This window comes from Buteo buteo, unplaced genomic scaffold (assembly GCF_964188355.1).
Source record: "Buteo buteo unplaced genomic scaffold, bButBut1.hap1.1 HAP1_SCAFFOLD_37, whole genome shotgun sequence".
NCBI lineage: Eukaryota > Metazoa > Chordata > Aves > Accipitriformes > Accipitridae > Buteo > Buteo buteo.
In genome coordinates, this window is record NW_027439207.1 from 1,452,706 (window position 1) to 1,465,000 (window position 12,295).

Below are 12,295 nucleotides of genomic sequence, written 5' to 3' on the forward strand. Positions count from 1 at the left end.
GGGCAGTACCCGCATACCCCCGCCCGGTACTCCGGGGCAGTACCGGTACCCCCGCCCGGTACTCCGGGGTACTACCCGTAACCCGCACCTGTACTCCTTCCTTGGTAGTACCCGTATACCCCCGCCCGGTACTCCGGGGCAGTACCCGCATACCCCCGCCCGGTACTCCGGGGCAGTACCGGTACCCCCGCCCAGTACTCCGGGGTGCTACCCGTAACCCCCACCTGTACTCCTTCCTTGGTTGTACCCGTATACCCCCGCCCGGTACTCCGGGGCAGTACCCGCATACCCCCGCCCGGTACTCCGGGGCAGTACCGGTACCCCCGCCCGGTACTCCGGGGTGCTACCCGTAACCCCCACCTGTACTCCTTCCTTGGTAGTACCCGTATACCCCCGCCCGGTACTCCGGGGCAGTACCCGCATACCCCCGCCCGGTACTCCGGGGAAGTACCCATATACCTCCACCCGGTACTCCGGGGCAGTACCCGCATACCCCCGCCCGGTACTCTGGGGCAGTACCCGTATGCCCCCGCCCGGTACTCCGGGGTACTACCCGTAACCCCCACCTGTGCTCCTTCGTAGTACCCGTATACCCCCGTCCTGTACTCCTTGGTAGTACCCGTATACCGCCGCCCGGTACCCCGGGGTAGTACCCGTGTACCCCCGTCAGTACTCCGGGGCAGTACCGGTACCCCCGCCCGGTACGCCGGGGGAAAAACTGCTGTCCCTACGGGCGCGCGAGTTTAGACCCAGCCTTCCTACCCGACCCTCCGCCTTACGCCCGGTGTCCCCAGGCGACGTTCCGGGATAGAACCCGTTCCCCCACCAGTACTCTGGGCCCGTGGCGGAACCCTTTGTGATGCGCCGGAGTTCTACCTGCTGTCCCTACGGGCACGCGGCGATGGATCCCGGCCCCCCATCCTGACCCTCCAGGGTAGGCCCGGCCACCCTACCTGACCCTCCGGGGTCAGCCCGGTATCCCTACCCGACGCTCCGGGGTAGGCCTGGCGCCCCTACCTCATCCTCCGGGGTAGTACCCGTACCCCTACCGGTGCTCCGGGATACACCTGCTGTCCCTACAGGCGCTCCGGGGTAGGCCCGGCCACCCTACCTGACCCTCTGGGGTCAGCCCGGTGTCCCTACCCGACGCTCCGGGGTACGCCTGGCGCCCCTACCTCATGCTCCGGGGTAGTACCGGTACCCCTACCGGTGCTCCGGGGTACACCTGCTGTCCCTACAGGCGCTCCGGGGTAGGCCCGGCCACCCTACCTGACCCTCCGGGGTCAGCCCGGTATCCCTACCCGACGCTCCGGGGTAGGCCTGGCGCCCCTACCTCATCCTCCGGGGTAGTGCCGGTACCCCTGCCGGTGCTCCGGGGTACACCTGCGGTCCCTACAGGCGCTCCGGGGTAGGCCCAGCCACCCTACCTGACCCTCTGGGGTCAGCCCGGTATCCCTACCCGACGCTCCGGGGTAGGCCTGGCGCCCCTACCTCATCCTCCGGGGTAGTACCCGTACCCCTACCGGTGCTCCGGGATACACCTGCTGTCCCTACAGGCGCTCCGGGGTAGGCCCGGCCACCCTACCTGACCCTCCGGGGTCAGCCCGGTGTCCCTACCCGACGCTCCGGGGTACGCCTGGCGCCCCTACCTCATGCTCCGGGGTAGTGCCGGTACCCCTACCGGTGCTCCGGGGTACACCTGCGGTCCCTACAGGCGCTCCGGGGTAGGCCCGGCCACCCTACCTGACCCTCCGGGGTCAGCCCGGTATCCCTACCCGACGCTCCGGGGTAGGCCTGGCGCCCCTACCTCATCCTCCGGGGTAGTGCCGGTACCCCTGCCGGTGCTCCGGGGTACACCTGCGGTCCCTACAGGCGCTCCGGGGTAGGCCCGGCCACCCTACCTGACCCTCCGGGGTCAGCCCGGTATCCCTACCCGACGCTCCGGGGTAGGCCTGGCGCCCCTACCTCATCCTCCGGGGTAGTACCCGTACCCCTACCGGTGCTCCGGGATACACCTGCGGTCCCTACAGGCGCTCCGGGGTAGGCCCGGCCACCCTACCTGACCCTCTGGGGTCAGCCCGGTGTCCCTACCCGACGCTCCGGGGTAGGCCTGGCGCCCCTACCTCATCCTCCGGGGTAGTGCCGGTACCCCTGCCGGTGCTCCGGGGTACACCTGCGGTCCCTACAGGCGCTCCGGGGTAGGCCCGGCCACCCTACCTGACCCTCCGGGGTCAGCCCGGTATCCCTACCCGACGCTCCGGGGTAGGCCTGGCGCCCCTACCTCATCCTCCGGGGTAGTGCCGGTACCCCTGCCGGTGCTCCGGGGTACACCTGCGGTCCCTACAGGCGCTCCGGGGTAGGCCCGGCCACCCTACCTGACCCTCCGGGGTCAGCCCGGTATCCCTACCCGACGCTCCGGGGTAGGCCTGGCGCCCCTACCTCATCCTCCGGGGTAGTGCCGGTACCCCTGCCGGTGCTCCGGGGTACACCTGCGGTCCCTACAGGCGCTCCGGGGTAGGCCCGGCCACCCTACCTGACCCTCCGGGGTCAGCCCGGTATCCCTACCCGACGCTCCGGGGTAGGCCTGGCGCCCCTACCTCATCCTCCGGGGTAGTGCCGGTACCCCTGCCGGTGCTCCGGGGTACACCTGCGGTCCCTACAGGCGCTCCGGGGTAGGCCCGGCCACCCTACCTGACCCTCCGGGGTCAGCCCGGTATCCCTACCCGACGCTCCGGGGTAGGCCTGGCGCCCCTACCTCATCCTCCGGGGTAGTGCCGGTACCCCTGCCGGTGCTCCGGGGTACACCTGCGGTCCCTACAGGCGCTCCGGGGTAGGCCCGGCCACCCTACCTGACCCTCCGGGGTCAGCCCGGTATCCCTACCCGACGCTCCGGGGTAGGCCTGGCGCCCCTACCTCATCCTCCGGGGTAGTGCCGGTACCCCTGCCGGTGCTCCGGGGTACACCTGCGGTCCCTACAGGCGCTCCGGGGTAGGCCCGGCCACCCTACCTGACCCTCTGGGGTCAGCCCGGTGTCCCTACCCGACGCTCCGGGGTAGGCCTGGCGCCCCTACCTCATCCTCCGGGGTAGTGCCGGTACCCCTGCCGGTGCTCCGGGGTACACCTGCGGTCCCTACAGGCGCTCCGGGGTAGGCCCGGCCACCCTACCTGACCCTCCGGGGTCAGCCCGGTATCCCTACCCGACGCTCCGGGGTAGGCCTGGCGCCCCTACCTCATCCTCCGGGGTAGTGCCGGTACCCCTGCCGGTGCTCCGGGGTACACCTGCGGTCCCTACAGGCGCTCCGGGGTAGGCCCGGCCACCCTACCTGACCCTCTGGGGTCAGCCCGGTGTCCCTACCCGACGCTCCGGGGTAGGCCTGGCGCCCCTACCTCATCCTCCGGGGTAGTGCCGGTACCCCTGCCGGTGCTCCGGGGTACACCTGCGGTCCCTACAGGCGCTCCGGGGTAGGCCCGGCCACCCTACCTGACCCTCCGGGGTCAGCCCGGTATCCCTACCCGACGCTCCGGGGTAGGCCTGGCGCCCCTACCTCATCCTCCGGGGTAGTGCCGGTACCCCTGCCGGTGCTCCGGGGTACACCTGCGGTCCCTACAGGCGCTCCGGGGTAGGCCCGGCCACCCTACCTGACCCTCCGGGGTCAGCCCGGTGTCCCTACCCGACGCTCCGGGGTAGGCCTGGCGCCCCTACCTCATCCTCCGGGGTAGTGCCGGTACCCCTGCCGGTGCTCCGGGGTACACCTGCGGTCCCTACAGGCGCTCCGGGGTAGGCCCGGCCACCCTACCTGACCCTCCGGGGTCAGCCCGGTGTCCCTACCCGACGCTCCGGGGTAGGCCTGGCGCCCCTACCTCATCCTCCGGGGTAGTGCCGGTACCCCTGCCGGTGCTCCGGGGTACACCTGCGGTCCCTACAGGCGCTCCGGGGTAGGCCCGGCCACCCTACCTGACCCTCTGGGGTCATCCCGGTGTCCCTACCCGACGCTCCGGGGTAGGCCTGGCGCCCCTACCTCATCCTCCGGGGTAGTGCTGGTACCCCTACCGGTGCTCCGGGGTACACCTGCGGTCCCTACAGGCGCTCCGGGGTAGGCCCGGCCACCCTACCTGACTTTCTGGGGGTCAGCCCGGTATCCCTACCTGATGCTCCGGGGTAGTCCTGGCCTCCTTACCTGTGTCTCCGGGTAAACCTGGCCACGCTGCAGGGTCGGCCTGCACTCCCTGGCCGCGCTACGGGCCGGTCCTGATTAGTGTATTAAGACCGCTCCGCGATTCCACTTTCTTAAAATTTATTGTGTCTGACAGCTTGTCTTTTACCACGCACGCAGGCAGGCAGGCAGGCAGGCAGGCACGCGTCAAAAACGTGAGAGCAAAGCGTTACCCACAGTCGGAGTACTTTATCGGTAACGACTTCTTCGGGAAGAGGCGCCGACGCTGCTCTCTCGTCTCTGTACGAGTCGGTGGCCGTCCGGGTACCGCGTGGCACCGTTGGCGTGGGATCCGCTCCTAAACGAATACAGAAGAATCGATACGCTATGAATCGTCATCGATTGAAGTTATTAACAGTTGACGAGCGATGCTGGATTGTATCGTTTATGGAGCGTCACCTACCGACTGATTTAGCGCTACGCGGTAATACGCTTTCTGGCAGTTCCTTAAATAACAAAACTCATTCGTTCACGCACGCTAGGTGTGCGTCCCTTCGTTAATAGCCGGAGAAGGAATACGTACGTACGTACGTACGTACCTACCAGCGGATCGTCACGGATTGAATATGACTCGATTAGTAGTCACCAGTATTATAAATTACCGACTCCTAAAGTCTGATTGCGGCACTCCTTTAGGACCTTGCGACGCTCTTGGTTAACGTTAGCGTTCTCCGGCCCCTGCGTTATCGCGCATTAACTGTTCATTGGCCTCCGAGGGACGGCGGTCTCGCAGGCCTCTGAAGAAAGCCAGTCGGCTGCCTGACAAGCGGTCCCTGTGGCCGAGGCCGACTTAGCCGAGCATCCTCGGAGACGACGAGCTCGCGTGGCCGCCGTGCCGGCTGACCGGCCCACCCCGGGGCCGTTTCCCCCCCGCTCCCGTCGCCGAAGGAGCGCGCCCCCCGCCACCGCCTAAGGCCGCTGGGACCTTCCTCACCGCTCGAACGCATCCCGCCGGCGACGGAGCCGCTGATGCCCCTCTGTCGGAAGCGCGGCGCGCCTCTCCGGCAGCCCTGGCTGGGGCCCTGGAGCCCCAGGTCTCTGCCCAGGCCGAGGCACGCGGCTGCTGCTTTGCCAGGGACGGGTCCGACCGGGAGCCGAGCGCATCGCCCGTAGGCAGGCACGGGCGCAGGCCGGACGTCGAAGCGGCCGACCACCCGGGCTGTAACAGAGAAAGCGGCGTTAGCGACACCGTTACAAATCTTTCTCATTTCCACCTGCGTGCGCGCCCGCACCCCGCCAAAACAGGCCCCCGGCCCGAACGCCCACCGCCTGCTGCTGCAGCCGCTCACCCGCCCTTAGACACACGCACGCGCACGCACGCACTGCCCCCCCCCATTCGAGTCCCCGCCCCAAACACCTCCCGCCCGCCACCGCACCCACTCGCACGGGGCTACACACGTGCGCACCCCCCCCCCCGCAACCGGCCCCCCCCAGCCCAAACCCTCCACCCGCTGCCCCGCTCACAGTCGTGCGCTCAAAACGCACACGCGCGCAGCCCCCCCCCCCCCCCGCCCGAAACAGGGCCCCGGGCCGACACCCCCCACCCCCGTCACCCCGGGCCCGCCGCTGCACGCACACACACACCGCCCCCCCGCCCTCCCGCCACGCAGTTCGCGCCGAGCCTGGCTGCCCCTGCTCCCCCCTTCCGCCACCAGGCTTGCCGCCCCCGGTGGTGGAAGGCGGGAGACTTTAGGACCCTGCGGCGTCCCTGCCGGCTCCGTGCCCGGGCGGGAGAGGGGAGCCCCCCCGGTGCCCTGCCGTCTCTAAACCCCAGCTGCCGAGTCCCTATCCTGCCGCACCCGTGGCCCCGCTCCCGCCTTTCTTTCTCAGCCAGCCACGCACTCGCCCTGCTCCACTCCCGCCCGCCCCCGCCGCGGGGGGAAAACTAAAGGACCGGGGGGGTGGGACGGGGACGGGGACGGGGGAGAGAAGTAAAAAAAATAAAACTCCAACCGATCCAAACAGAAGCCTTCTCCGAAAAGACACACCGTCCCCCCTCGCCAGCCTGCCTCTGCGCCAGGCTCCCCGCCTGCTCGCCAGCCGCTCTCGCCCTGCTCCACTCCCGCCCGCCCCCGCCGCGGGGGGAAAACTAAACGACCGGGGGGGGGGGGGACGGGGACGGGGACGGGGACGGGGGAGAGAAGTAAAAAAAATAAAACTCCAACCGATCCAAACAGAAGCCTTCTCCGAAAAGACACACCGTCCCCCCTCGCCAGCCTGCCTCTGCGCCAGGCTCCCCGCCTGCTCGCCAGCCGCTCTCGCCCTGCTCCATTCCTGCCCGCCCCCGCCGCGGGGGGAAAACTAAACGACCGGGGGGGGGGGGGACGGGGACGGGGACGGGGACGGGGGAGAGAAGTAAAAAAAATAAAACTCCAACCGATCCAAACAGAAGCCTTCTCCGAAAAGACACACCGTCCCCCCTCGCCAGCCTGCCTCTGCGCCAGGCTCCCCGCCTGCTCGCCAGCCGCTCTCGCCCTGCTCCACTCCTGCCCGCCCCCGCCGCGGGGGGAAAACTAAACGACCGGGGGGGGGGGGACGGGGACGGGGACGGGGACGGGGGAGAGAAGTAAAAAAAATAAAACTCCAACCGATCCAAACAGAAGCCTTCTCCGAAAAGACACACCGTCCCCCCTCGCCAGCCTACCTCTGCGCCAGGCTCCCCGCCTGCTCGCCAGCCGCTCTCGCCCCCCCTCTTTTCTAGCCTCCTTTCCCCGCCGCTGCTGCCGCCGCGACTGAGCAGCAGACCGTTGCCGTGGCGGGAAACACCACAGTTTCCGGGGGCCCCGTTGCCGGGCTGCAGACCACCCCACCCAGCCACCCGCCCCCCAACCCCCCGTCTCCAGGGCGCCGGAAAGTCTGTGATCGGGTGGGGCCGGGGGAGGGGGGGGGGGGGGGGGGCTGCACCTACTGGCCTGCAGGTCCGGGACTGCAGCGCGGGGAGGGAGGGGGAGCACACCGGTGCAGGGGTGCGTGTAGCTGTGTGTGCCTGCGTCGCGTTCTGTGTGTGTGTGTGTGTGTGTGTGTGCGCGCGCCTCTGAGCGCGCGTGTGTCACCGGGGGGGGGGGGGTGGCAGTGCCTGCAGGATCGCAGATATGTATTTTAAAGTATTTATTTTATGAAAAAAAAGGAAAACGTCAAAAAAACACCAAAAAAAAACAGGCGGGGGGGGGGAGAAAAATTAAAAACAACCCCCCAAAAAAAGCCCAAGACCGCAAAAACCAAAACCAAAAGTCGGCGAGCACCCAGCAGCGCCGGGACCCGAACCTGAACCTGGCAAGGGGCTACCAGTCCTGAAGGCACCCAGTGAACAGCGAACTCGCGCCGGGGAGCCGGGCAGTTTGTGCCGGGGGCTGCCACCTCTGCCCGGACCCCGCCGACAGAATATGGTTGGGGGGGGGGGGGGCAGCAGCGGAGCAGAGGGGCTGGCTGGTGTGGTGAAGCTGGCAAGTGCCTGGCAGCCACCGGCTCGGAATAGGTGCGTGCACGTGCATGAGAACGACGAGGGTGGGGGGGGGGGGTGTGTGTGTCAGGAAACAAAAATTATTTTGAAAACTGGTTGTCGTTAATATTGTATTAATATTTCCCGCCGGAATCAATAAAGGTGAAATAACTCTTGCATCAGACAGTACGTTTAAACGTGCTCCCTTGGTGTAGAAGTGGTTCAAACTCGGGAAGGGGAGGGGGAAAGAAATGCCGTCCGGGAGAACCGGGAGAGGGTGGCCCTTTTAATCAGATTTGCTAAAATCTCAAAAGAAAGGAAAAAAAAAAAAAAACCGAAAAAAACGAACCAAAAACAGGCGCACCTGCCCCCCCCGCCCCCCCCCGCCCAAGGGGCACCGAACGGCTGCCAGGTCTACCCGGCTCCGCGGGCGGCCGCCAGGTCTACCCGGCTCCGGAGGCCGGCGCGGCCGCCGGCGGCGCCCGGAGGACGCGGGGTGTCGCTGCCGCAGCGGCCGGTGAAAAGGGCCGCCAGGTCTACCCGGCTCCGCGGGCGGCCGCCAGGTCTACCCGGCTCCGGAGGCCGGCGCGGCCGCCGGCGGCGCCCGGAGGACGCGGGGTGTCGCTGCCGCAGCGGCCGGTGAAAAGGGCCGCCAGGTCTACCCGGCTCCGCGGGCGGCCGCCAGGTCTACCCGGCTCCGGAGGCCGGCGCGGCCGCCGGCGGCGCCCGGAGGACGCGGGGTGTCGCTGCCGCAGCGGCCGGTGAAAAGGGCCGCCAGGTCTACCCGGCTCCGCGGGCGGCCGCCAGGTCTACCCGGCTCCGGAGGCCGGCGCGGCCGCCGGCGGCGCCCGGAGGACGCGGGGTGTCGCTGCCGCAGCGGCCGGTGAAAAGGGCTGCCAGGTCTACCCGGCTCCGCGGGCGGCCGCCAGGTCTACCCGGCTCCGGAGGCCGGCGCGGCCGCCGGCGGCGCCCGGAGGACGCGGGGTGTCGCTGCCGCAGCGGCCGGTGAAAAGAGCCGCCAGGTCTACCCGGCTCCGCGGGCGGCCGCCAGGTCTACCCGGCTCCGGAGGCCGGCGCGGCCGCCGGCGGCGCCCGGAGGACGCGGGGTGTCGCTGCCGCAGCGGCCGGTGAAAAGAGCCGCCAGGTCTACCCGGCTCCGCGGGCGGCCGCCAGGTCTACCCGGCTCCGGAGGCCGGCGCGGCCGCCGGCGGCGCCCGGAGGACGCGGGGTGTCGCTGCCGCAGCGGCCGGTGAAAAGAGCCGCCAGGTCTACCCGGCTCCGGCGGGACTTAGCCGCATTTCGGGGGCGGGGAGGTAGACCTGATAGCCCCGCCACTTTCTCGGAGCTGGCCAAGGGGTCGCTGTTTTTCGCTGCCTCCAGTTACGTCATCGTAAAAGTCGGTGTCATTGGCGGGTCTCCCCGGTGGGCAGGGACGGCACTCTTGGAGCCGGCCGGGGGCGGGGACGTGATCTCCCGTACTATAGGAGGTAGTGGTGACTCGTGCACGGAGCAGCGCTAGTGAGCGGCTGCAAGGCTTACGGCTCAGCCGGCGAAGTGGAGCGCTGGGCGGCCGTTGTGGTGGTGGTTTTGCCTGGTGGTTCGGCTCGTTTTCTGTCTGTTCGGCCGGTTGGTCTCTCCCGGTGTTTTCCAAGTAAGCCAGCCGGGCGCCTGCGAGGGTCTGGCAGGCTGGCGGTGGCTGTTGACCCGAGTGGTGCGAGAGGTGCAAAGGTGGATTCCGCAGGGCATAGCCCGGTGGCCGGCGGCGGCCACCGGCACTCGAACGCTGGAAGACCGGGTGGAGCCGAGCCTGCCTCGGCTTTCCCCCGGCCCCGGAGGGCCCGATGATGGCAAAGGTGGAGCGCTGGTATATGCGAGGGCAGCTGCCCGTGAGCATCCAGCCCGCCGCGGCTGCCGCCGCCTCCTGAGGGCCTGGTGATGGGCGGGCGAGGTGGCGGCACCTCGTCCTTTGACTCTGGCCTTAAGCTGGAGCGGGCAGAGCGGCAGCCGGTCCCGGTGGCTGGCAGCTGGATGCAGACGGCTGGGGGTTCTCGTGCGTGCCGCAGCTTCCCCCCAGCCCCCGAGGGCCCGATGATGGCACAGGTGAGAGGCCGCAGCGCCTCGTCCTGTTTTTGCCGGCATGAGCCACGCGTGGGCGGCCTGTGGTGTCCGGCCTGCCCCGGCTTGCCTGGTTGCAGGAGGGCTCGGTGGAAAGGTCTGCAGCGCTGTACCGGGTTTAGAGGTGGCGGCACCTCATCGCGTTTTCTCCGGCCTTAAGCTGGAGCCCATGCACGAATTGGGCAGAGTGCAAGCGGCAGCCGGTCCCGGTGGCTGGCAGCCGGATGCAGACGGCTGGGGGTTCTCGTGCGTGCCGCAGCTTCCCCCCAGCCCCCGAGGGCCCGATGATGGCACAGGTGAGAGGCCGCAGCGCCTCGTCCTGTTTCTGCCGGCATGAGCCACGCGTGGGCGGCCTGTGGTGTCCGGCCTGCCCCGGCTTGCCTGGTTGCAGGAGGGCTCGGTGGAAAGGTCTGCAGCGCTGTACCGGGTTAGAGGTGGCGGCACCTCATCGCGTTTTCTCCGGCCTTAAGCTGGAGCCCATGCACGAATTGGGCAGAGTGCAAGCGGCAGCCGGTCCCGGTGGCTGGCAGCCGGATGCAGACGGCTGGGGGTTCTCGTGCGTGCCGCAGCTTCCCCCCAGCCCCCAAGGGCCCGATGATGGCACAGGTGAGAGGCCGCAGCGCCTCGTCCTGTTTCTGCCGGCATGAGCCACGCGTGGGCGGCCTGTGGTGTCCGGCCTGCCCCGGCTTGCCTGGTTGCAGGAGGGCTCGGTGGAAAGGTCTGCAGCGCTGTACCGGGTTAGAGGTGGCGGCACCTCATCGCGTTTTCTCCGGCCTTAAGCTGGAGCCCGCGAAGCGGGAAGAAAAGTGCGGCTGTACCTGGTGGCTGGCAAGTCGAACGCAGGCGGCTGGGGTTGTCTCGCTTCTGTGGCATTCCCCCAGGCCCCGAACACCCGTGCGCGGCATGGGTCCAGGTGCCTTTTTTTTCCCCGACGGCAAGCGGTTGCCTGTGGGGCGGGCAAAGACCGGCAGCCGGTGGCGGTTGCCGGCACTCGAACGCTGGAGGAGCTGGGGCAGTTGAGCCTGCTGTGGCCATCCCCCGGTCCCGTTACCTTCCTCAAGGGAATCGTTGTCTGGAGCCGGGTGGCCCGTGGCACCTCCCGCTCCACGATTTGACTGATCCAGACCCACAGGCAGCGCCCGCTGAGGCGTCCTCGGGTGCGTCGGAGAGCCTCCACGGCGGGCCGGCTCTGCCGGTGTTCAGGCCGTTGGAGCACCTCTCGCAGGCGTTGCCCTCACTCGCACGCAGAGCCCCCGCACCTGCCGTCCGCCCCCGGTTGGCGACGGGTGCGAGTGGCCGTCGCTGTCCCAGGACTCGTGGCCGTGGGGCCTCCGCTCCTTCCTCCGTTCCCTTCCCTTACTGATCGATGAGGCGTTTAGGGCGCGTCGGAGGGGCTTCCCGGCGGGCCGGCTCTGCCGGTGTTCAGGCCGGCGTTGCACCTCTCCGCAGACGTTGCCCTCTCACTCGCACGCAGAGCCCCCGCACCTGCCGTCCGCCCCCGGTTGGCGATGGGTGCGAGTGGCCGTCGCTGTCCCAGGACTCGTGGCCGTGGGGCCTCCGCTCCTTCCTCCGTTCCCTTCCCTTACTGATCGATGAGGCGTTTAGGGCGCGTCGGAGGGGCTTCCCGGCGGGCCGGCTCTGCCGGTGTTCAGGCCGGCGTTGCACCTCTCCGCAGACGTTGCCCTCTCACTCGCACGCAGAGCCCCCGCACCTGCCGTCCGCCCCCGGTTGGCGATGGGTGCGAGTGGCCGTCGCTGTCCCAGGACTCGTGGCCGTGGGGCCTCCGCTCCTTCCTCCGTTCCCTTCCCTTACTGATCGATGAGGCGTTTAGGGCGCGTCGGAGGGGCTTCCCGGCGGGCCGGCTCTGCCGGTGTTCAGGCCGGTGTTGCACCTCTCCGCAGACGTTGCCCTCTCACTCGCACGCAGAGCCCCCGCACCTGCCGTCCGCCCCCGGCTGGCGATGGGTGCGAGTGGCCGTCGCTGTCCCAGGACTCGTGGCCGTGGGGCCTCCGCTCCTTCCTCCTTTCCCTTCCCTTACTGATCGATGAGGCCTTTCGGGTCGCGTCGGAGAGGGCCCTCGGCGGGCCGGCTCTTCTGTGCTCCCCGTAATAGGGAGTCACGGCAGTGTCCGGTGTTCAGGCAGGGTGGTCTCCTTTCCAATTCGCTTCCCGTTGCATGCGAAGTGGTGTCCTGCACCCCCCCCGAGCGAAGGGGGCCGCGATGGCGGCAGTGTCGTCCTCCCCTGCTCAGCGGGGTTCCTCGGGCTTCTTTACTGAACCGGGCTGTGTGACGGCCGCGTGGCCCCGCGAGCCCTCAGATGTCCTGAAACACGCGAGGCGCCGGTGCTGGCCTCGGTCCGGGTACCCGCAGGTGCCGGCCGTGAGCAGCGCTGGGCGGTGGGGCGGCTGAGCCAAAGAAACGGGGAAAAAAGGCGAGTGTGGGCTGCACCTGCCCGGGTGGGCCCCGAGGCGTGCCGCGGGCGGCAGGGGGGCGTCCCCCTCCGCCGCTGCCGTCTCTGATGCTTTTC